Raw genomic sequence first — 24,043 nt, forward strand, 5'->3', positions numbered from 1 at the left:
TACTCTGTGTGTGTCTTTCTATTTCAAGTTTGTCTCTTGTTAAAAAAAACAAAAACAAAAACATATCATTGGATACTGGTTTTAAATTCATTCTGCTATCCACTTCTGTTTTATGGGTGGCCTCATTTCAATCACATTCAGTTATGTTAATTAGCTTTGTATTTCCCTCTACCCTGTTCTCTTTTGTTTATTCTCCCTGTTTCTGTTTCTGTCTCTGTCTCTAAGTCTCTATCCTGTTCTTCCTCAAAAGTCTTGCTTTCAACCACTGGTTCCTTTAACATGCCTTCCTTTTTATCATCCCCACCTTTATATTTCTGATTCATTCCTTTCCCATTTCCCTACTGGATAAGATAAAATTCTATATCCAAATAAGGGTATGTATAAAGATATCATGTGTTTGTATACAGTCTTCCCTCTTTGAATCAATTCTAATGGGAGTGGAGTCCAACCACTGCCTGCTCTATACCTTGTATATTTTTCTCTACTATAAATGTTCGTCTTTGCATGCCTCTTTTATATGAGAAAAAATGTTTTATTCTACCTCTCTCTTACCTCTTCTCCCATTGCATATCTTTCTCATCCTACAATTTTTAAAAAATCATCTAGACAAAATTTACTCACATTTATGCCCTCTGTCTATATAGACTCCCTTCTAACTGCCCTACTAATGATATAATTCTTAGGAATTACATATACCATTTTCCCATATACGAATGTAAATAGTTTTTTTTTTTTTGAGACCTTCCCTATGATTGTTCATGTTTACCATTTTCTGCTTCTCTTAAGCATATGTTTCAATGTCAATTTTTTATTCAGCGCTCATCATTTCATTAGGAATGCTTGGAAGTCCTCTTTCATTAAATATTCATGTTTTTTTTTTCCTTGAAGGATTGTATTCAGTTTTTCTGGGTGGGTTATTCTTGGTTGAAATCCTAGCTCCTTTGACTTTTAAAATATCATGTTCTAAACTCTCTACTCCTTTAATGTGGAAGCTATTCAATCTTATGTGATCTTGACTGTTATTCGACAATATTTGAATTATTTCTTTTTTGTATACTTGAAGAATTTTCTCTTTGATGTGGATGCTCTGGAATTGAGTTATAATATTTCTTGGAGATTTGATGTCTTTCAGGAAGTGATTAGTAAATTTTTTTGGCCTTAAAATCTAAGCTGTCAGGACAGTTTTCCTCAATAATTCTTGAAATGTAATGTCTATGTTCTTTTTTTAAGCACAGTTTTTGGCTAGTCCAGTAATTCTTAAATTATATCTCCTTTGTTTTCTGATGACATATTTCACACTTCCTTCATTCTATTGATTTTTTTTATTGTTTCTTGAAGTTGCTTGGAGTCATTAGTTTTCATTTGCTCAATTCTAATTTTTAAGAAATTATTTTCTTTAGTAAGTTTTTGTACCCCTTTCATAGTTTAGCCAATTCTGTTTCATAATTATTATCTTGCCTCATTCTCATTTCTTTTTTTCAATTTTTCCTCTACCACTTTTATTTATTTCTTTAACTCTTCCAGATATTCTTTTTCTTTCTTTTTTTTTGGGGGGGGGGAGAGAGCGGGTGGAGGAACTTTGGTTCAATTAGCATTTTAATTTGAGGCTCTGCTTGTTTCCACATTGTCTACTTTTGTAATAGTTTTTTATGGTCAAGTTTGTTGTTGGTGTTGTTTTCTCATTTTTCCAGCTTATTTCATGACTTTAAACTTAATTTTTTCCTCAATTATATGTACAGATAGTTTTCAAGACTTATTTTTGAAGGAGTTTGAGTTACAATTTTTTCTCTTCCTCCCTTGTCTCCCTCTCCCCAAGACAGCAAGCAATCTGATATAGTTTATACATGTACAATCATTTTAAACGCATTTCCATGTTAATCATTTTGTGAAATATAATAACAAAAGGGAAAAACCATGAGAAAAAAAAAGCCAACAAAAAAATTTAAATAGTGTGCTCTGATCCACATTCATAGTTCTCTCTCTGAATGTAGATAGCATTCCATCCCAAGTCTATTGGAATTGCCTTAGATCAATGTATTGCTGAGAAAAATCAAGACTATCATAGTTGATTTATCCCAGAGATACAAAGATCATTCAGCATTAAGAAAACAATCAACAAAATTAAATATTAAAAAACATTCAAAATCACATGATTATCTTAATGTATGAAGAAAAAGTCAAAGTAAGACATTTATTTATGCTATAAAAAAGAAACCCCCCCTCTATATGAGGATCCTTTTTAATATCATAAAATTATCTAAAATCAAATGTAAGCATCATATGCCATGATGATAAACTAGAAATTTTTCCTAAATATATATGTAAAACAAAGATTTGCACACCATTATATATCATTGTGTTTATAACTTAGTCATATTTCAGGCATGTCTGACTCTCTGATCTCTTTCAGAATTTCCTTGGCAAAGATACTAGTACCATTTGTCATTTCTATTTTCAGCTCATTTCACAGATGAGTAAACTGGGTTAAGTGATGTTTCCAGAGTCTTATAGGTACTAAGTGTCTGAGGTCGGATTTGAACTCAGGAAAAAGAGTCTTCCTAATTCCAGACTTGGCATTCTATCCACTATACTGCTTACTTGTCTATGTAATCATATTAATGCTAGATATAGCTTTGTTCACTAAAAAGAAATTAAAAATATAAGAATAAAGGGAGAATACAGAGACAAGAAAATTATCCTTATCTCCTGAAAATTTGATGATATACATAGAAAATCCTGGGGAATTAGTAAAGATGCTAAATTATAGCTTCAACAAAGTTGTAGACTACAAAATGAATACTCAAAAACCAATAGCATTTCTATAAGAGCAAAATTCAAGAGGCAAAAATTAGGGAAATCTATTCCAAATAACTAAAACACATAAAATACCTGAGAATAAATCTACCAAAGCACACAAAATACTTGAATAGATTCAATTACAAAGTATACTTTAAAGAAATAAAGAATAATTTATTCAATTCTCATGACTGGGCAATGCCAATATAACAAAATAAAATGACAATACTACTAAAGTTTATTTACAGTTTTAATGCTATTCCAATCAAGTTATCCAAAGGTTGCCTTATGGAATTCAATAAAATAACAAAATATTCCTTTGGGTAAAATAAAAGACCCAGAATATCAATGAGAAAATGAAAAGAGGTAGGGACAAAGGATGAAAAGAACTTCTAAATCTCAAACTATTTTACAAAGCAGCAGTCAACAAAAACCATCTGGTATTTAAAAAAAAAAAAAAAAGAGGTCAATTGATGGAACAAACAAGAGGAGGGGGGGAAAAAGCACAAACAATGGAATTCAATAATCTAATATTCAATAAACTAGAAAACATAAATTACTTAGGAAAGAAATTCCTGATTCCTCCTATCAGTCCTTTCTTCCTTAATAGGATATTTAGGTCAAGAACTGATTTTTTTTTTGTCTTTGTACCACTAGATCTTTTAGTCCCCTGCTTGGCATATAGTAAGTGCTCAATAAGTAGTTGTTGATTGACCAGATGATTGATTCCAGACAGGAGGTAATGGGGTTATCTTCAAATGAAACAGTATATTGGGAGAAAAGCTAAGCATGGAAAATCAGAAAGATGTTTGTGAATATTATTACAATGTGACAGAATTCAGAATACTACTTGAGGCTGATGGAAATCTCAGATCCCAAGCTTATTTCACTCACCAAAATGGCAATAATGTCAATTTATCCTTTTATTATATCTGAAGTCTTACTACAGTTTCAAAGATTTAAGATTCTTGTGGAACTTATGGATGTACTCTCCTAGATAGGGTGACTATACCCAGAGCCTCAAGGTTAGAATCCATTGCTTTATCTGATGTGGGTAATTGTTGGCCTTCATTCTAAAAGAGAACCATGATATACAAATTCATGACTGAATAATAATTAACAAGGGAGATCTATGCAAGGTCACCAGTCTCATTTTCTTCTCTGAAGTCATCTAGATCCAGGGACAAGATATAGATTAGGAGGACTGGAGAAGTAAAAAGGAAGTGGAAGGAAGAGATACCAGAGAAGTTGCCACAAGAGAAAGAGGCAGAAAGAGGCAGAAAGTCAAGCAAAAATATAGGGCCAAAAAGTCATTCTGGTTTGAGGCCCATGGATGAAACTACAGGGATCAGCTGCTGAGAGCTAAACTTTGGCAATTTGCTAAAATATCTAGTAGTTCCTTTTGCACGCTCCCATCTCTCAGCAGCTGCTCCCCTTGGATGCTTACAAGGGTCTCTCAGTCTGGGATGTCTTTCTTTTCATTTTCTCTTGCTTGCTTAGCTTTCTTTCTTTTTCCCTTCCAGTGTCTTCTCTGAACTGTCTCCCTATTTCCCACCAATCTCTCCAACCTCAAGATGGGTGTCAGGTATGAATCCAATTCATTCATTCAGCACAACAGATTCCCAAGTTCCTCAAGGCTCCCAAATACTTGCCCTCTGTGGGCATCCTGTCTACTAGGACCCAAGCTCCTTGCACCTGGGTGTGTGGTTAACCATGTCCTGTTTGCCACAGCCCAAACTCCCTGAACCTATCCTGGTGGGCAACAACAACTTGTTTTTCCTTCTCCTGCCCTTAACTACAAATAGAGGCCCTGTTTTAGTTTCAGTAGGCTTTAGTTAAGACCTGATGCAACTGCCATTGATATTTATTCTCTTACAGCAGTGGTCAAAGTGAGATTAGATGAAAAAAATTTTAAATTGGAATGAGGGTGAAGCAGTAGGAGTTCCCTTGCAAAACAGGAAATAGAAATGATTTGAGTTATGTAGATCCTAGCTTGATTATTGCACATGTACATAGGCTTAAGAGCATAAAAATTTGGAGATAAAAACATCCCATGGAGAAAATGGTCATTCATTGCTCATTTTGACAAAGTGAGACTCTCATTCTGGGCTCATTGTTGATTGGAACTAGGGACAAGGAACAGATAGACACACTGAATGTCCTAAGGTTGACTACCAATATTATTGGGTCCCATCAGGCATTATATATTATTATCCTGTATTTAGCAATGATAATCTTATCAGTTTACCTACAGATGGCACTATGCTTCATTGAGCTCCTTTTCTCTCCTGGAAGAAAGAAAATCATATACAATTTGAATCAATAACTCATGGCCATAGTGCAAAGAATTTTAGCATTCTATCAAGACATTGATAGAAAGGGAAGACCCAACATTCGACTCAAAATCCTATTTTCTTCTTTCAAAGTGATGCGCATTCAAGAAATTATACCCTTTAAACCTTTTGTGAAGGGTATTATGATTGTGAAAGGTACTTATGATAAGTCCCCCCTAGAGTAATGAAGGCCTTGATCTAACTGCTACCTCTAACAGATAGGGTAGGTAGGTTGTACAGTAGATAGAGTATCTGATCTGAAATCAGAAAGACTAACTTTTGTGAGTTCAAATCCAGCTTCAGATACTTACTAGCTGTATGAACCTAGACAAGTCACTTAACCTTGTTTACTTCATTTTCCTCATCTATAAAATGAACTAAAAAAGGAAATGGCAAACCACTCCATTGTCGTTGCCAAAGACTAAAACATGACTGAATAATAATTTTGACATATACTGACTTTAAGCAAGTTACTTATCTTCTAGGTTTCTAGGACAGAAGTGTCAAACATCTTGAACAATATTAAAATATAATTGGGGAACATTTAAAAAAATAAAAATACAATAGAACATAGATAATGTTGATGTGTGATCTTCTAAGTTAATATGCAGTCTATTGAACTCCTTTTCAATGATATAGTGGTCCCTTCCCCTTTCTATTGAATTTAATACCACTGCTCTAGAGCACTCTCTAAGTTGAAGAGAAATTATTGCCCTTCATTGCTGAGGGATGATTACCTACTCTAGAATTCTCTATGTCAATGAAATCATAGATCTAGTTCTGTACCTCTTCCTTTTCTGGAATCTTGCCTGAAACTCCACATACCTTTCTTTGCAAAAGGCCCTCAATTCTGGAAAATAAGACTACCAAACAACTATTGTGAATCTGGGGCAAGGTGGGAAAGTCATCCATGAGAAGTCAATGGGAAAGAATGCAGGGTTGCCAAAGTGAAACAAGACACATGCCAGAAAGTCCAGGCCTGGTCTTTTGAAACAGCTGGGGGCACTAACTGTTTTCCTTGCTTTCTTTAAGATGATCTGTATCCAACACCCAGAAGGTTTTGTCATTTGAAATGTAATAAACAGTACATTTCTTCTATTTCTATATCAATATCTTCTTTCCCTAAAGATATCTCAATTTCATTAGACTGGAAGATCTTGCATCTGCAGCTGAAGCAGACTCAATAGCCATTAAATAAATTCAGCTGGGGTCACTCGGGTGATTTTCACACTTGCTAATGAAAAATTCTCTTTGGCCATAGAGAAATCCGGATATAAAGCAATGTAGTCTAATAGAAAGAACCAAGGCTGGGAATCAGGGGATATTGCTTTTAGTCCCAGATTTCTAACCCCTTTCCTTTGTGATCTCGTGCATTCATTTACTCTTGTTGTGCCTTAATTTATCTATTTGTAACATTTTTTCATTCATGTTCAACTCTTTGTGGATTCTCATTGGAGTTTTCTTGACAAAGAAAATGAAGAATTTCTCCACTTCCTTTTCCAGATCATTTTATAGTTGAAGAAACTGAGACAAACAGGGTGAAGTTACTTACCAGGATCAAACATGTATTAAGTGTCTGAGATCAGATTTAAACTCAGAAAGATGAGTCTTCCTGATTCCAAACCCACTGAACCCTCAAACTACCCTATTTATAACACAGAAAAATTTAACAGTAGACATTAATGAGCTGGCATACAATCCAGAAGAGGTTTTAACTAGGATAGTGAGGAGAACTCGAGGCCAGGACTTCTAAGAATCCAGGCTTTATGAACAATTTATGGGCATTTAGCCAGAAAAAGAAAAGACTTTGAAGAACAAGGAGGATAGTAGGTGTTTCTCCGACACATTTGTTTCAGTAACTGGACCAGAGTAAGTTGTTTGGTTTGACTACTTGGGCTTGTTATTTGACCATATATGTTTGTTTTTCTCTTGAAGGTCTTTCCCTAGGTTTCTACTGAGTAAGACAACTGCTTTGAAAAGTTTTACTAATTTACTGAGAGCTAACTTCTGAAATGCTTACTCTAAAGTCCTACACTGTACCATCTTGTGGTTTGGAAGTAATACTGGATTGTCAAAGATTGTATGAACACTAGGGGCTCAGAATGGAAATTCTGATGGGTCCCAGAAATCTAGAAAGGATTCAAGTTTGATTGAAGAACTATCAACCAAAGACTTTAACTTATTTGTTTATTTTGGTTCAGGCCCATAATTCCACTGATAAATTTTCAGTGAAGATGATTATCAATTATCATCAGATTATCAATGCAAATCATCAAATGTTCTGTAGCAGTTGCTTGGTAGCACCAAAAGGTTCATGTAGTTCAGGATAACATAGGCAGGACATGTTCGAGATAGAGTTTGATACTAAGACTTCCTATCTCTGCAATGAGCTCTCTTTCCACTTTGCCTTGCTGTGTGTCCATGTAAGGCTACACAGTGACATTTAGAAAAGATAGTTATTAGGTACTCTCAGTCAGATGACACAGTGGGGACTTGGAATCAAGAAGACCTGAATTCAAATTCAGCTCAGATACTTTGTGAGCTATGTGGCAAATCATGAAAACTTCCATCTGCCTCAATAAAATAAGAATAATAGCAGCATATACTTCTCAAGATTGTTGTAAGAATAAAATGAGATGTGTAAAATGCTCTATAAAACTTACATTATAAATGTTAGTTATCCTCATTATCACCTTACCACTCCTCAGTTTTTTATATTATCTATTTTATATGTTTATCATCCATATTCAGGACCATAAACATTGATGTGCCTTTAGGATCACACTATTTTGTCTTTCCCTCTCTTTCATCTCATATAAAAAATCATTTCACAATTCATCTCTTATATCTGTCCCCTTCCCTTCATTCACAGAGTCACTGCTCTATTTTATTGGTTTTTATTATAATCCAAACAAATCAAATGTCTCTTACTTGATCTAATTGTGCTCAGTTCTCCCTTTCCTTGTCTGTTTTCTACCCAGCTGCCAACATTAGTTACATAAAATGCATTTTAGTTATATTACTCACCTGGTCAAGCACCTTCCATGGTTCTTATTATTTTTAGGATATAGTATAATCTCCTTAGTTTGAAAATTAAGAATTTTCAATTATGCGATCCTACCTCCCTCAGTAGATGTAATGTGACATTTCTACCCTTCATGAACTATATTTTATGATCAAACTTAACTACTTTCAATCTTAGTATTCCATCTCTTACCTCTGGACCTCTGCAGAGAAACTCTGAAGTGCCTAGACTGAACTTTCTCCCCACTTCTATCTCCTAAGAATTCCTATTTTCCATAAACATTCAGCTTATATGCTACCTCCTATGCTGGAAAGCCTTTGCTCATCATTCTGTTATTTTTCTCTCCTTCCTCAAATTATCATGTATATACATATATAATTATAATAAGCTACAATAAGAGAGAGAGGAAGAGAGGAAGGAAGGAGGAAGGGAGGGAGGAAAAGAAGGAGCAAAGGAGGGAGGGAGGGAAGGAAAGAAGAAGGGGGAGAGACCCCCTTGGCCTCTATTTGAATGCACCCCTTCCAAGAATTAAGTTTGTTACCTACATTCATAATTAAAGGAACTGACAAAAAGGCATTTAATAGTGAAAATAAGGATATATTTATTTTTCCCATCCAGGGTCATCATATTCCTTGAAGTTGATACTCAAATTCCTTAGAGGTTTACTGACCTTGAAGTAAGAACCTGAGGTTTACATACTGTATGCTTCCAAAAAAAAAAATATCCTCAAATCCTTGAGGACAGTGACTTTTCTTTTCTTTATTCCATGTATCTACACCAACTAATAGAGTATCTTTCAGAAGACAAGTACTTTTTGTTTGTTGGAGTGTGTGACAAAGTATCAAAGAATCCGCAGAGGTCAGCTCCTGTCCCAAATTCATGAAGTTTCAAATCATTTGTCCTCAAAATTTTAATAAGAACTTTCAATTTTTTGCATTTCAAATTCTTTGAGGACAGGAACAGGTCTCTGTTCCTGGTATGAAGGTGGGAGAAGGTTGATGTCACAAATTTCAAAATTTTTTTGCACTGCTGCTTTCAGAATTAATGGTGGTTTGGAAATTTTCAATGCTTCCAAGGGATGTGATGTAGGTAGATGTGTGTTTACTGCTCTTCTTATCCAAACTCTGGTTCCCTGCCCAGAAAGGGCCACTGATCCCTTGAGATTGCAATTGATATATCACCTCAGAATCCTTATTCCCTTGGGGCTTGAAACCAAATTTTGCACTTATCCATTGAAACCATAAGTAATATTGTTTCTTGGGGTCCCTGATCCTTCTGACCAAAAAAGATAGCAACCCTCAGTGCTTCCACTCTTTCTTGATCAAAAGAATTCTTTTTTACCATTGACCCATGACTCAAAAGTGGATTTAGGTAAGAGAAATGCAAACAGCATCTAGTCTTAGATCCAGTGCTAGCACAGTTTCCCTATAATATGTCTGTTCAATTGCTACATCCTTTCATGTCTCTGGCTTGAGAGTTCCTGAAGCTACAGTTTGCTTCTATTCCTACCAGTTCTACTCCTGGGGTTTCATCCATATGGGCTTCAGATCAGCCTCCAACCCTATGTCTGTTTGAAAATTTGTTGTTTATTGGCCACTAATGAATTTTATTTGTTAAAGGAAGTGTTATTAGTCTTTGTATTTAGTAAATGCTATAAATAACTTGTCTTTTATAAGCATTAATCTATTTTTCAACAAGATATCTTCCTCACTCAACAAGATATTTTCCATACTCAATATCCTTTGGAAGTTATAAAAAGAAAAATTTTCAATAGTCAATTTAATAGCAAATGAAGAATGAGACTGGGAGAAATTTATCAAGCCATAGAAAAAGTTTGAATCCAGCTTGAAGAGGCATTCCTTGAACTATGAAATCATTTAAATACTTCCTTTTTTAAATGACACGAGACATTGCTCATGACCAAGGGTAAAGGTCTTTTCATCAAAAATAAATCCCCTTTTTCATTGAATGTCCATTTTTTCCCTTGAAAGATGATGCTTAATTTTGCTTGATAGTTAATTTTTGATGGCAGTCTAAGCTCCTTTGTCCCTTAGAATATCATATTCCCGGCTCTTTGATCCTTTAAAGTGAAAGCTGCTACTTCCTGGATAATCCTGATTATAACTCCTCAATATTTAGATTGTTTCTTTCTGGCTGCTTGCAATATTTTCTCCTTGATGTGATAATTCTGGAATTTAGCTACAATTTTCCTGGAGCTTTCATTTTGGAATTTTTCAGGAGGTAATCAGTGGATTCTTTCAATGACAATTTTACCTTTGGGTTCTAAGATATCAGAGCAATTTTCCTTGATAATATATTGAAAGATGAAGTCTAGGCTCTTTTGGTGATCATGGCTTCCATTAATCCAATAATTTTAAAACTGATCTCTCCTTGATCTGTTTTCCAGGTCAGTTTTTCCAATGAGATATTTTACATTTTCTTCTACTTTTTTCTTTTCTTTTTTTTTTTCTTTTCTTTTTTTTTGGTTTTGTTTGACTGATTCTTGATATATTATTGAGTCATTCACTTCTAATTATTTGATTCCAATTTTTAGTGAATTGTTTTCTTCAATTAGCTTTTTTTAACTCCTTTTGCATTTGGTCAATTGAACTTTTAAATGAGTTGTTTTATTGTTTTTTTTTTCCATTTATCAATTGCATTTTTAATGAAGTTGTTCTCAGTTTCCATTTCACCAATTCTCGATTTTTCAAAGAGCTGTTTCCTTTTTCCATTTCAACAAATCTATTTTTTAAGGATGAATTTCTTTAGATAATTTCTGTTTCCTTTTCCAAAGCTCTCAATTGCTTTCCCCATTTTTCTTCTACCTCTTTTTAAGACTTTTCTTGATTTCTTCCAAATGAACCTTTTGAGTTGGAGAGAAACTTATATTACCCTTTGAGGCTTCATATGTAGACATTTTGCCTTTAGTGTTATCAAGTTTGAGGTTTGTTCTTCCTTGTCTCCATGATAGCTATCTATGGTTAAAAAATTTTTTTTGCTTTTTTTTCTCATTTTTAAAGGTTGAAGTCTGCTCTCAAGACAAAGGGGAAATTGTCCCAAGCTTCCTCTACAGGCAATAGTGACTCCACACTGCCCTGGGGCCAGTACTACTGGCTTCCTTCTTACACTGGGTGGGCATGGCCAAGTCTAGCTTGTTATTCTGGGGTTCAAGAGCTCAGTATTTGCCTTCTGTAGTTCCTTGGAGGTCTCATGTTGGAGTTCTTGTTCTTCTTTAAAATAATAATAATGGTTCTTTCTGGGAGAGAGCAGGTTTCTCGGGGAGATTTTTTGGAGGCAGCCTTAGTTGCAGTTAAATGTAATAATCACCCAAAACGCAGCCAGGTGGTAAAAGTTCAGATCTTTTATTGTGTCCTTCAATATAGCCCAGTTAGCTTAGAGGCCTATTTCTCTGCTTGGTTCCAAGAGTTCCCTCCGAATGTCTCCAAATCCAAAGGTTTGTCCTTTAGCCTCTTGGTTCCAAGAGCTCCCTCTAAATGTCTCCAAATCCAAAGGTTTGTCCTTCAGCCTCTTGGTTCCAAGAGCTCTTGCAGCTTTGTCCTTTGCTTCTGCCTCTGCCTCCAGCACCAAGGTAAAAATTGTAATGAATCTTTCTTGCCTCCGAGAGAGGGCTTCTGGCTCTCCCAGAGTGCTCTGTATCTGGCCCAATGTGCTCCTCTCCAATTTAATTCAGCTGAACTCCCCTAACTGGGCCTCTGCTTTCTTTTTATATATCAGAGAATGGGATTATGGGTTTTCTCCCATAGTGCTCTCTGGCCCTAAGAGCTTCAAGGGAGGTGTGAATTCAGATATCTCATACTAAACCCTGAAATCTCCCAAACATGTGAACTCCAATGAGTAAAGGTGTGAATACAAGCATTGTATCAATTAGTTCTACTTAGTACCTTGTTTCAGGTTCTGGCACAAAACATCTTGTAAGATTAGATCAAGGATACTGAACCATGCTAAATTAGATAATTATTGTCTCTATCAACTCTAATGACTTAACAGTTTGTAAATATTGCCACAGTCTTCCAACTAGTCTGCTGATCCACTGGCTTCTGAACCAGGACAGAGTAGCTAATGCTGCTACATTTTAGTAAGAGCTTCCCAATAGATTTCCCTGGCCCATGGAAATCTCTCTGCCCTGTGCTTCCCTGTGCTACACTTGTTCTGAGTTGTCTTTCCCCAATTCCCAATTGAGACAGACCTTTCCTGAAGTTCTTACAAAATATCTTCTGTTGGAAATTCCTTATGCTCCAAATATTTGTGAGTTATGTCACTCCAAAACCTGTTCAGAAGCTTGATCTGGTAATGATTCTGAGGGAAGCAGGAAGAGCTCACACAAAGACCTGTCTAATCTCTATCATCTGGCTCTGTCCTATATGTTTTTCTTTGGTAAACATTTGTTTTTTAAATTTCTAACGTTTGTTTTTATACCACTTTCATTTCCCAGTACATCTTCTCTCCAACCAGAAAAACATTCCTTACAATAAATGATAAAAAGAAAGACCAAAGACTGTTATAACAAAATTAATCAATACATGAACCAAATCTCAGAACATATGAAGCATTCTATGACATGGTAGAATATTATTTTAAAAGACATAGTATTATTTGTAAGAATTTTCCTTTAATTGGGGTTTCTCAAGTTTATTTTCTTTATTCTGTGACACTAAATTATTCTATTACATTATTTTTTATCATTTTTTCATTTTTCTTTTTTGATTATGTTCTGTGCTCATTTTGCTAAGATGAGTTTTCTGTGGTAACAATTTTCCTATTACTTCTTTGCTCTTTCTAATTCTTTTATTTTATCTGAGGTAGTGAAATGGCATAGAAGATACAGTGCTGGGCCTGGAGTCAGGAAGGTATGAGTTCAAATCCTCCTCATGATACTTAACTGGTAAGTGAGCTTAGACAAGTCAATAAAACTATTTGCCTCAATATCTATATCTGTCAAATCCCTTCCAGGGTTGTTGTGAGGATCAAATTACATATTTATAAATTCCTTACCAAAGTACCTGAAAAATAAAAGATACTATATAAATGCTATAATTATTATCTTTATATTTGATGCTTTTTTGTATACTTTGAGATAGTAGAAGGGAGTTGTGTTTAGTGTGATTCATTTGTCATTTGTCATAACTCTCCATCTTTTTCTTAGTTTTGCTGATTTTTGCCCTTTTTAGTCAATCTTTTTATGAGATTTCCCTTTCCTTATGCTCCAAATTTTATCAACGAATTCCTCTCTCATCTACTCCTTCCAACTCTCTCTTGGAGCTAGGAGAATCCAAAACCTCTACTAGATATAAGATGGGGAATCATCTGTCTGCATCACTATCATGGTCATACTCCAAGAAGCAAGGGCAAATGTCACTGCAGGCATGTAGAGATCAGTTTGGAACACAGAAAGGCAAGATGTAAGTAGAAAGTGGGGGGCATAGCTAAGAGTAAAATAACTTTATATTGTTACTGTTTTTTTTTCCATAGAAATTACAATGTAGTGAAATCATATACTTTTTTTTCTTTTTTCTTATTATGTTATTTATTACTTTAATTTTAAGTACCATGTGTTACTGTTTTGAGGTAGAGAAGGGGCTTAGACACAACATCTTAGTTTACTATCTTGCCAGAAGTCCGCTAGTCCATATGTCTGCAAGAGACTAGCTTCCCAAAAGAATCCTACAAAAAGTACATCAAAGACAACATGAAATCAATCAAAGGCAGACTTGAAGAACAGAAGCCAGATAGAACTGCAGAATAAATCAAACATATCCTTGCTAATTTTAAAAACTATCAATTATTCATAGGCAAAAACATGAATCCAGATTGCCATTGATTCTCTTGGACTTCTATGAGAATGGTGTGCCTCCATTTATGACTTTCTTCAAGGAAACAAAGAATTTCTTTTTTTTTTCTTTCAGAATGTTTTATTATTTGTCCAAATTTCCCAAGATATTTTAAATGAAGTGATTTAAACAACCTCTTGGCTGGAGAGGAAATTTTTCCTATATTTGGATGCCATCCTTGTCCAGTAGGTTCTGGCAGTTTAGTAGTCTTGGGGTTGGAAGCTTGAGTAAGTTATGAATGCATTTTAGCAATCTCCAGGAAAAATGGTGCAAACAATTTGGATCCCTCTATATACTTGTACCTGTTTATTTTCTCATTCTGAGAGTGTTCTCCATCATCAACTGCTCCTAGTGGTAGCATCATCACACTCTTTTGGATAATATCCTGGAATGTTTTAGCAATTGAAATAGTTGATCCATCTCATATCATATCAGGATCTACTCCAAACACTGTTTTAATTGCTCTTCTTTAGCCACATACTGAAGATCATGAATATTAGCAATCCATGGAGGGACTCCCAGTATCATAGTGACTTTCAATTTGTTGGAACTATTGCGCTAAGAAAATATATCCTCAAAGTGCTTTTTCATCTGTGTCTCCACAACAGAAATATTCATATGAGGCACTAAACGGATTGAAAATTTTCCTGTTACTTTGGCAGGTATGACTGTTTTAGCTCTTGGTTTATCAAATGCTCCTTCAATCCCATGGATAGAAAGAGATGGGTAGCGTCACAGGTGCATGAGGATTTCCTCCTTAGTGTCAAATAGGAATTTTTCCACTTGGCTATTATTTTGATATTCTTCTAGGTTGAAGTCAATAGTTTCATATATCTTCTTTTCCTCTTCTGAAAGAAGAGCCACATTATCATAGATTCCAGGGATCAGAATATGACCTGAAGAATCTACCACGCTTCTGAGAAGGGAAACCAAATCAGCCATTGGCTCATTGAGGATGCCCCCAAAAGTTCCTGAATGAAAATCTTGATCCCTGCATTTCACTTCCACGGAGAAGTAAATGTTTCTTTGGGTTCCATAGGTGAGTGCTGGCTTCTTGCTAATCCACAGGTTGTCTGACATGACAATGTAGTCAACACTGGAGAAGAAATGGTCTTTTTCTCTTCTGAAAACCTCATCTAGAGAAATTGAACCTGCTTCTTCCATTCCTTCAATATTGAATTTAAGATTCACTGGGATATCTTGGTTTAGGGCTTTGAAGGCAACCACTGCATTAATCCAAGGTAAAAATTTTCATCCATAAAATTTTCCATCAACTTCTACCAGGGTGAAAGGGTCTGTATTCCATCCATCCTCTTTTTTGGCAGGCTGAACTTCCAAGTGACCATAAAAACACACTGTGGGTTTCTTTGGATCATTACCAAGTTCAGCCAGAAGAATGGGAAGTATTGGAAGGGTCTGCCCATCAGGTAGCTGTTGAGGTCCCATGTCTATTAAATCTACAGTGGCTTCTAAGTGCTGAAGCCTATCAGCAGCTATGTCCATCATTTTGAAGATTTCTTGTCTGAAGTGAGGCAGGGGTTGAATAGAATCACTCTCAATGGCCATCCACTCCTTAAACAACTGAATAAATTCATTTTGATGAAGATCAATGTACTGAAAGATATTCTCTAACATCACAGAGGAAGGAGGGGAGGAAAAGGAGAATAACCCTCCTTCAAGAAGGAGCAGTACTGTGAAGATGGAGGAAGCCTATACTTCTCAGATTTGATCCTGTTTGCTTCGCTCAGTGCCTCTTGTTGGTTTGTATTTCTTGTAATGCAGAACCTAAAGGGGTCTTGGTGTCTTTATTACAAGATTATAGAACAGCCTTGATTGGATTCTTTTAATGACACAAAATACCTACACTCAAGCTAGACTGCTCATTAAGCTAGATTACATAAAGGAGGTGGAAAGGAGAACAATGCAGTCTTTGCAGACAGGTATAAAGGAAAGCTCTCAAAAGAATTTCTTCAGAATGAAAACTTTGAGAAAATTTCTTTAGAAATGGAAAAATATTACAAATTTATCTGATTAATTTGGATCACCTCTAATCATTATTTGCTGTTATTTTTTGGCATCTATACAACAGCTTGGACTAATTTGACCTTGATTTATTTAGAGTGGAGGCATTGTTTTTTTGTTTTGTTTTGTTTTGTTTTTTAATGTTATGTAGGTTGTCTAAAAGAAAACACATTTAGACCCCACCCACCCATCCTCCAAAAAAGTCTATAAGCCACATTGCTTTGTGTTTTCTAAATACTGTGCATTTTATTTTACTAAAATGCTTTGAAGTTTAATAATACTTATATGGCCCCTAGCTATGTCGTCAACTAAAATAAACAAATCACTAGAACATGCCATTTCCTATCTATTTGGAGGAGATGAAAATTAACTATTTGAACCTTGATTTCATTTATCTTCAACTAAGCTTTTCTTAATTATCTGGCTGTGATTTTTTTTTAGTGGCATTTGTAATATCCTACAACTGTACATTATTGTTTTTATAATTGACAATGGCAGCTAATCAGTTACATTTGTTGTTCACTTTCTGTATGAAGAATACTGTGGGCAGGAGAATAGTATTTTAGAATATATGGTTCCTGCCCTAAGAATAATTGATAGACTATGAAATAAAATAAATGTAGTCATGGTTGGGGGTGGGGGAATTTATTTTTCTTCTATCAGTTTTTCTATTGGAACTGATATTAGTACCAAAAGAAAGAACAACATATAATCCATTTACCAAAAATCAATTTGATCAGATTCTCTAATATCAATGTTGAATGACCAATAAGAATCAAAGGAATCACATCTGATGTAAGATCAGCCATGGAATACTTAATTTGGGGAGAAGGTATGTTTGAAAAATTGATTTCCTAACCTGTGAATAGGTCCAGTTGTAAATAGGGGATACAGTGGACGGCACTGGACCTGAAATCAGAAAGATTTGCAATAAAATCCAGCTTTAGATACTTGCTAGCTGGGTGACCTTGGTCACTTAACCTCTATTTAATTCAGTTTCCTAAACTGTAAAGTGTGAATAAAAATAGTACCTACCTGTTAGAGTTATTGTGAGGATCAAATGAGAAAAAATTTGTAAAAGCAGTTAGCCTGACATGCAATTGGCTCTATTATAAATGTTTATTTCTTTCCCTTAGTGGTGTGTTTTATGTAAAATCCAGGGAGAACAACATAATTGTAATAGAAAAAAAACACCAATATATATTCTTTATCTTTTCCAGAATTTAATATCAGTAAATTATTCCAAGAACCTTTTCAAACACAGAAATACTTCCTCATGCTTTGGAACAGGGCTTCTTAAAGTTTTCCCAGCCCTTTTCACCTAAGAAATTTTTGTGACCCTGGATATATAGGCATATAAAATAGGTATACAAATCAAACATTCACTGGTAATAAATCATAATTTCACAACTCCTACAATTAGTTATGCGAACCCAAATGGGGTCATAAACCACAGTTTAAGAAGCTGGGGTTTAGAGAATGCTACTTCTATGTGACATATTTGGCAAAGCTGCACTGTAATGGACTATTGAAAGAGTTCTTGCCACCTTTACTGTCATGACTATAATGATCTCCAAAAATTTAGTAGCTAGGAAGCTCACATGTTCAGAATTTTTTAGCTGGAAGTATCATGTAGTCTAACCCCTTTACAAATGAGAAAATAGCATCAAAGAAATTAAGTGACTTATGTAAAACTTCACAGATAGTAAGAGGCAGATCTCAAATCTGATCTGGGGTCTTTAACTCTTCATCTAGCACCCATTCTATTATACCATACTTTATTTTGACAAAAAGTCAAGTCAAGTATTAGGTTGGAAAAATGAGCAAACAACAGAAAAAAATTCTGAACACAGAAAGTTACCATGGTGACAAGAAAGATCAAAACACACACTCAGAGGAAGATAACAAAATCAAAGTTCCTATGTCTGAAGCCTCCAAGAAAAATCATCTCAGGCCATGAAAAGATTCAAAAAAAGAGTTAGAAGAAAAATTGAAAAGATAAAAGAGAGTAATGCAAGAAAAGCATGGAAAACAAGTCAACAACTCGGTAAAGGAGACACAAAAAATTACTAAGAAAAATAACAACTTAAAAAAACAGAGTATGGGGCAGCTAGGTGGTGCAGTGGATTAAGCACCAGCCCTGACATCAGGAGAACTTGAGTTCAAATCTGATCTCAGATACTTACCACTTCCTATCTGTGTGATCCTGAGCAAGTCATGTAATCCCAATTGCCTCAGTAAAACAAAACAAAACAAACAAATAAACAAAAGACAGACTAGGTCAAATAATAATAAAAAAAAGCTCACTAAGAAAATGATTCTTTAAAAATTATAATTAAGCAAATGGAAGTTAATGACTTTTTGAAAAATCAAGAAATGATTTTCTAAAAAAAAAAAAAAAAATAGCAGACAATGTGAAATACCTCGTGGAAAATACCAACTGGCCTGGAAAATAGATCCAGGAAAGATCACTAAAACATTTTTTGAAGTACATGAAAGCCATGATCAACAAAAGAGCCTAGACATAATCTTTCAAGAAATTATCAAGGAAAATTGTACTGATATTCTAGAACCAGAGGGTAAAATAGAAATTGAAAGAAACTACCAATCACCTCCTAAAAGAGATGCCTCTCCCCCTGCCCCACCCCCAAAAAAAGAGAATCAGATTTATATTTTCCCCATCTTGTATCTAAAATAGTTTTTTTTTTCCCATTTTATGATATTTTCCTTTTCTGGTGAAAATACAATATTATATTCCGTCAGTTACTTTATTTTTTTTAAAATTACCTCATTCCTTCTCATTCTCTTCCTCTCACAGCTATTCTTGATTTCTCATTTGTTTCTCCTTTCCCTTTAGGATTTTGTTTATTGGTTCATTTTTTTCTCTCTTACTTTTATGTTGTTATATAGTTCTTTCCACTCTTTTTCCCCCTCTCAGTCAAGTAGATTCTATCTATAATGTCCTCCCATTCAACTAGCCCAATGCATTAATTTAAAAAAAAAATTTTGTATCCCTTTCAAAAAAAAAGGAGAGGGTTTCTCTGTCTTCACTATACATTTTCTCTATCTACTCTAGATCCCCATTCTCTAAATCATGGCTTTTATAATTATTTAGTCTTTCCCTTTTTTCTGTATTTTTTCATACAATCAAATTTTCCAAATTATCCAGTCTAGATTCTTTTTTTTAGGTAATTTTTAGCACTGCCTTTTAGGGATTGTTCTACGAAGTTCCCTTTTCCATTTTGCCTCACTCCCAGAACATGTCAGTTATTTTAGGTGTCAGAAAGAATACTGCCCTATAGTAGGGACATTTCCCTACACACACATATAGCTGTGGTTGTGAAGTCCAATATTGATTGATTTCCTCCGTAGTTGACCTTTTTCCTACATTTGTCTGGAAATCTGTGTCCATGCTCTCCTTTTCTTCTATTTGCCAGGGATTCTAATTCTCCTCTCTACCCCTCCCATTTTAGGACAAATAGAATTTTCATACACCAAATCCTCTATCCCTTATCCAGTGAAAAGTTATCTCTTTTTACAACCCTTTCTCTTTACCCATGAGCAATCATCATTTAGACCTTACCACTTCCAAACTAAAATCTCTTCCTTTTCTCAGTCTTTCCTTTTCCTTACTTAATCACCTTCCCCTCACTGCTTTACCTCACATATTCTTTCTACCTCCTTGCTCCTCTACCCATCTTACATGTATTTTCCATGTAATTTAGTCCCAATCAAGGAAAAAAAAAAAGCCTTGATTCGCTAGAGGCTAGAAATCACCAGTTTCTGGCCAAATGCCCTATATTCGTCTTCATTGCTAACTTTACTAGATTTCTGTCTTCACTTCTTACCTCCTTGTGTGCCTTTAGAAAGAAAGCTCTTACTAATCTATAACAACTGCTGTTGTCTTTTGTTGCATTTATTTACTCTTTCATTTCTCTTTTTGGGGGGTTTTCAAGAAGCAAAATATCTCGAGTTCTGGTTTTCTTTCTAAAAATATTTTAAGGTCTTCTTTATTATTGATTCATCTTCTTCCATTTATTGTTAAGATCAGATTTGGAGGATAAGTTAACCTGAGGTACATCTTGAACTCTGTTGATCATCAAAACACATTCCATTTCTTCTTATGTTTGATAGTGGCTGCAGTGTAGACATTCGTCATATGAATGTCAATTCTTTTGTTCTAAAAGGCCTTTCTCTTGATTGCTTGAAGAACTTTCTTCTGAATTAAAATTTCAAATTTAGCCACTACGTGACTTAGAGTTTGAAGCTTTGGGGGGTTTCTGGAGCTAATTTTTGAATTCTTTCCTATTGGAATTTCATTGTCAGAAGTTATAGGAAATTCTCTTCTATTACTTACTTCACTAATGGTGCTAAGGTTTTTTGTCTTGTGTTCTTCCAGGAAGCTTATAATCCTTAATTTGTATCTATGTATTCTGTCTTCCATATTTGTATGTTTTCTTTGCATGTTGAGAATGTTTTCTTTTAATGTTATTGTTTTTAATGTTTTTTCTTTTTTTGAGTGTCCATTTTTTGTGTATTTTGTATTCTCTCTACTGTATATCTTTCTCTTTTTTTTTTTTTGATGAGGCTTACTATTACAGATTACAGTTTTTCTGTTGTACTAATTATTTCTGCTATGAAGAATGTATATTCTACTTTTATAATTCTTATTTCTCTTTTAAACCACTCCATAAGAGTATATTGTAGTTCTTTGTTCTCTTCAAATTCCAGAAGTTCCTTTGTCTCCCCCAATTTTTTTCTCCTTTTCCTTTCTTTTATGGTATTTAGTCAGAGATGCCTGAATTTGTTTAATAAATTTGGAAACCATATTTTCTTCTGATATTTTTGTTTTACCAACAGATATGTATTATGTTCCAGGTGTTGGAGTTTTCTTCTTCCTGAAATCTTTGAACATTTTAGTTATCAATCACTTTCTGACTCCCTTCCCTCTGATTGTGATTTCCTTGTGTTAGATCTCAGAATGTCTCAGCCATTGGCCATACCATGTAATTAATGGCTTACTAGCCTCAGATTCTGCCCCAGGTGAATTTTGAGTGGTCAGAATTGATCCTAGCTAGATGCTGTTCTTTTTCCCTCAGCAATGGTAGAATGCTAGATGGTTCTTTTCCTCTCCTTTCCCAGCACCATTGTTGACTTATCCTGGTCCCACTTCTTCTTTTCCTTAGTTCTCTGGTCTTGCACTGAGAGTTCAGAGATTGCTTTTCCTGGCACCAGCAGTTCAGAGCTTTGCATCTCTGGTGCTTTTGGGTTAAAGTTCTTAGCAGCTCCTTGCAGACTCCTAACAGGCTCCACTGAGTCCCAAGCAAAATTTTACAGTCTAGATCTGGGGTCTCCAAGGCACTGGAAAGAGGGAAAGGAGACTAAAGTGTACAGATGAATTTTGTGATAAGTGTATCATGTTCTTGGCTCTGCCAATGCAACTTTGTAGCAGACCATGAGAAAAGAGAAAGGGCTGGTGAATTCAGGGTCAGTAAGCAATACTTTATGCTTTTTTCTAACTTTTTCTTAAATTTCCTAGACCATGGAGACAGCTGAAGTTCTTTTAATCTCTGTTAATAATTTCTGTTTGGGAGAGGCTTCAGATATCATTAGGGATCAAAAAAAATTTCTAGTCCTCTTTCTTGTTCATGTGACCAAGAAGAATCTAAAGCCCTTGGAGATAGCCTTAAGTACATATTGTGGAGAACCCTACCTAAAAAAAATGAATGAAGGATCGTATTTTGTAGATCTCTGAATTCTTAACTCTCTCCATCATGTGTTTTAGACATGAAAGTGTGATGCTTTTCAAAACTAAAATTGCATTAGAGAGATGTTAGAAAGCTTCTGATAAAGATTTAGTAAAAGATAAATGATATGCTACAAAAGAGATACTTTTTGCTTTGGGCAAACCCAGGATTTAGTGCATAAATTAGCAAAGTCCCTCAACTCTGTACTTATTATATTCCCCTCATCATCTATTGAATGTCATACAGATGCCAGACCATGTACCACTACTGGTGAAGAGAGCTTTTCCAGTTTGTGCATGCATTGTAAGAATTAAAGAATTTAAAGACTACAGTTAGTCTGATTCTCAGCTAAAAGTCAAGTTAGTTATTCTGATGGTACAATTTTCACTCATTCATTCTGAAATGCCCTAATGAAGTGGTGGTAGCTTTTCAGGGACTATTTGATCTAGAGCTACTTGGAATGCAAGGTGCAGAGCCTAAACACACACACACACACACACACACACACACACACACACACACACACACACACTTATTTTTGTATACATTTACAATCAGGGAAAGGGGAGATCTTATGATCACACAGTATTTTTCTAATCATACATAAGCATGAGTTAATGATCATTCTCTATGAAATCATGCTTAAAAGACAATTAAGTTTGTTGCTTATATATAAACATAATACATTTTTCTGGATATATTTATATGCACAGATACATTTTTTAGATTAAAGATATAATAGCAGCTCAAATCCATAGCATGGGAAAGTAATTAAATTTGAAGATTAAAATTTATTTTTTATGTCAATGATAAAAGATCATCATTTTCTGCCAAGTAACTAACCAATAGACAAGCAACTTAAAGTCTTTAAAGAGTTGTCCAGAGCATTGAGTGGTTAGGTGATTTTCTCAGTCACCTAGTCACTAATATGTTGGAGGAGGCACTTAAATTCTAGTATTCTTGGATCTAAGGTCAACTCTCTAGAAAGCATACCTTACTTCCTCTCCCTATGTTGTGAGGTATATCATGGATACCTAAAGAGCAGATAGAAAATAAACTTCAAGAGAAAAGCTGTAACAGTCAGGGAAGGTATTCTTCAGAGAATATCACTTAATTTCATGTTCATTAAAGGAATTGTTGACTTAAAGCTTAGTTAAAGTTATAGGACAAATTTAAAACATAAATATCAAATCAAAAGACTTCAAGTGCAAGCCACATGACTGCTTATCAAAAGTTTTTTTTTTTTCTTGTTCAGGTTTAAATCAGACAATTTATCACCCAAAGATCTTATCAACCTTAGATTCCATGATTTTCTGTGAAGCTTTGTTTGCAATGGGACTACAATGACTTTGGTGAAATCAGAGTACTTACTTTGAAACAAATGATCACACTTGATGGCATACAAATTTATTAATAACTTTAATTATCTTTCTGTGTTCTAGACACTTTTTTGGCCAAAATTTTGGCATAATATATTTATTGTACAAAGGTGATTATCTATAATAGTTACTGACATTTGCATGGTGTTTAGTGTACAATGATTCATTTGTACCATAAGAGGTGCTATTATGCCTCTAATTTGTAGGCAGGAAGCTGTAGCAAAAAGAAGTTAAGTGACTTTCCCAATATCAGACAGATAGTAACTCTCTGAGTAATAGTTGAACACAGGTCTTTTTACACTCTATTCCCCAGTGTTTCACTGGTAATATATTATGGCTATTTCTAAATAATACCATCTATGATGAAAATGGAAAATTCTGCCAACCATATATATATATATATATATATATATATATATATATATATATATATATATATATATCTTCCCAAATAACTCTTAATATTTTTTCATTCATTCATTCATTCATGCATTCACTCATGTATTTGTACATGCACATACCATAGCTTTTTAGCCATTCTTCATTAGATGAGCATTTTCTTTCTTTCCAATTCTTTGGGAAGTTGTAATTGAATGAACATGGGAAGTCCTCAGAGACATTGAGGGTAGATTTGGTGTGAGTAAATAAATAAATGAATGAATACATAAAGCATTTATTAGGCACTTACTTTGTGCTGAGCACTGGGGCTATAAACAGAAAAGCATGACAGTCCCTGATTTCAAGGAGTTCACATTGCAATGGGAGAAAAAACACATATGAAAGGCTAAGCAACAAGAAAGACAGAAAAGTTCTGTGGTCTTTAGAGTATAACAGCAAAGCAGATGGTAATGCTTTTTCTTTAGTGCCATTTCCACTGAAAAAAAATCACAGT

General features: G+C 34.7%; 1 pseudogene; it reads right to left on the bottom strand.

Moving 5' to 3' along the window:
• Positions 1 to 14,057: 14,057 nt before the first annotated feature.
• Positions 14,058 to 15,940, bottom strand: LOC127547063 (beta-Ala-His dipeptidase-like; annotated as a pseudogene).
• Between the last annotated feature and the right edge of the window lie 8,103 nt (positions 15,941 to 24,043).

Source organism: Antechinus flavipes, chromosome 2 (assembly GCF_016432865.1).
Source record: "Antechinus flavipes isolate AdamAnt ecotype Samford, QLD, Australia chromosome 2, AdamAnt_v2, whole genome shotgun sequence".
NCBI lineage: Eukaryota > Metazoa > Chordata > Mammalia > Dasyuromorphia > Dasyuridae > Antechinus > Antechinus flavipes.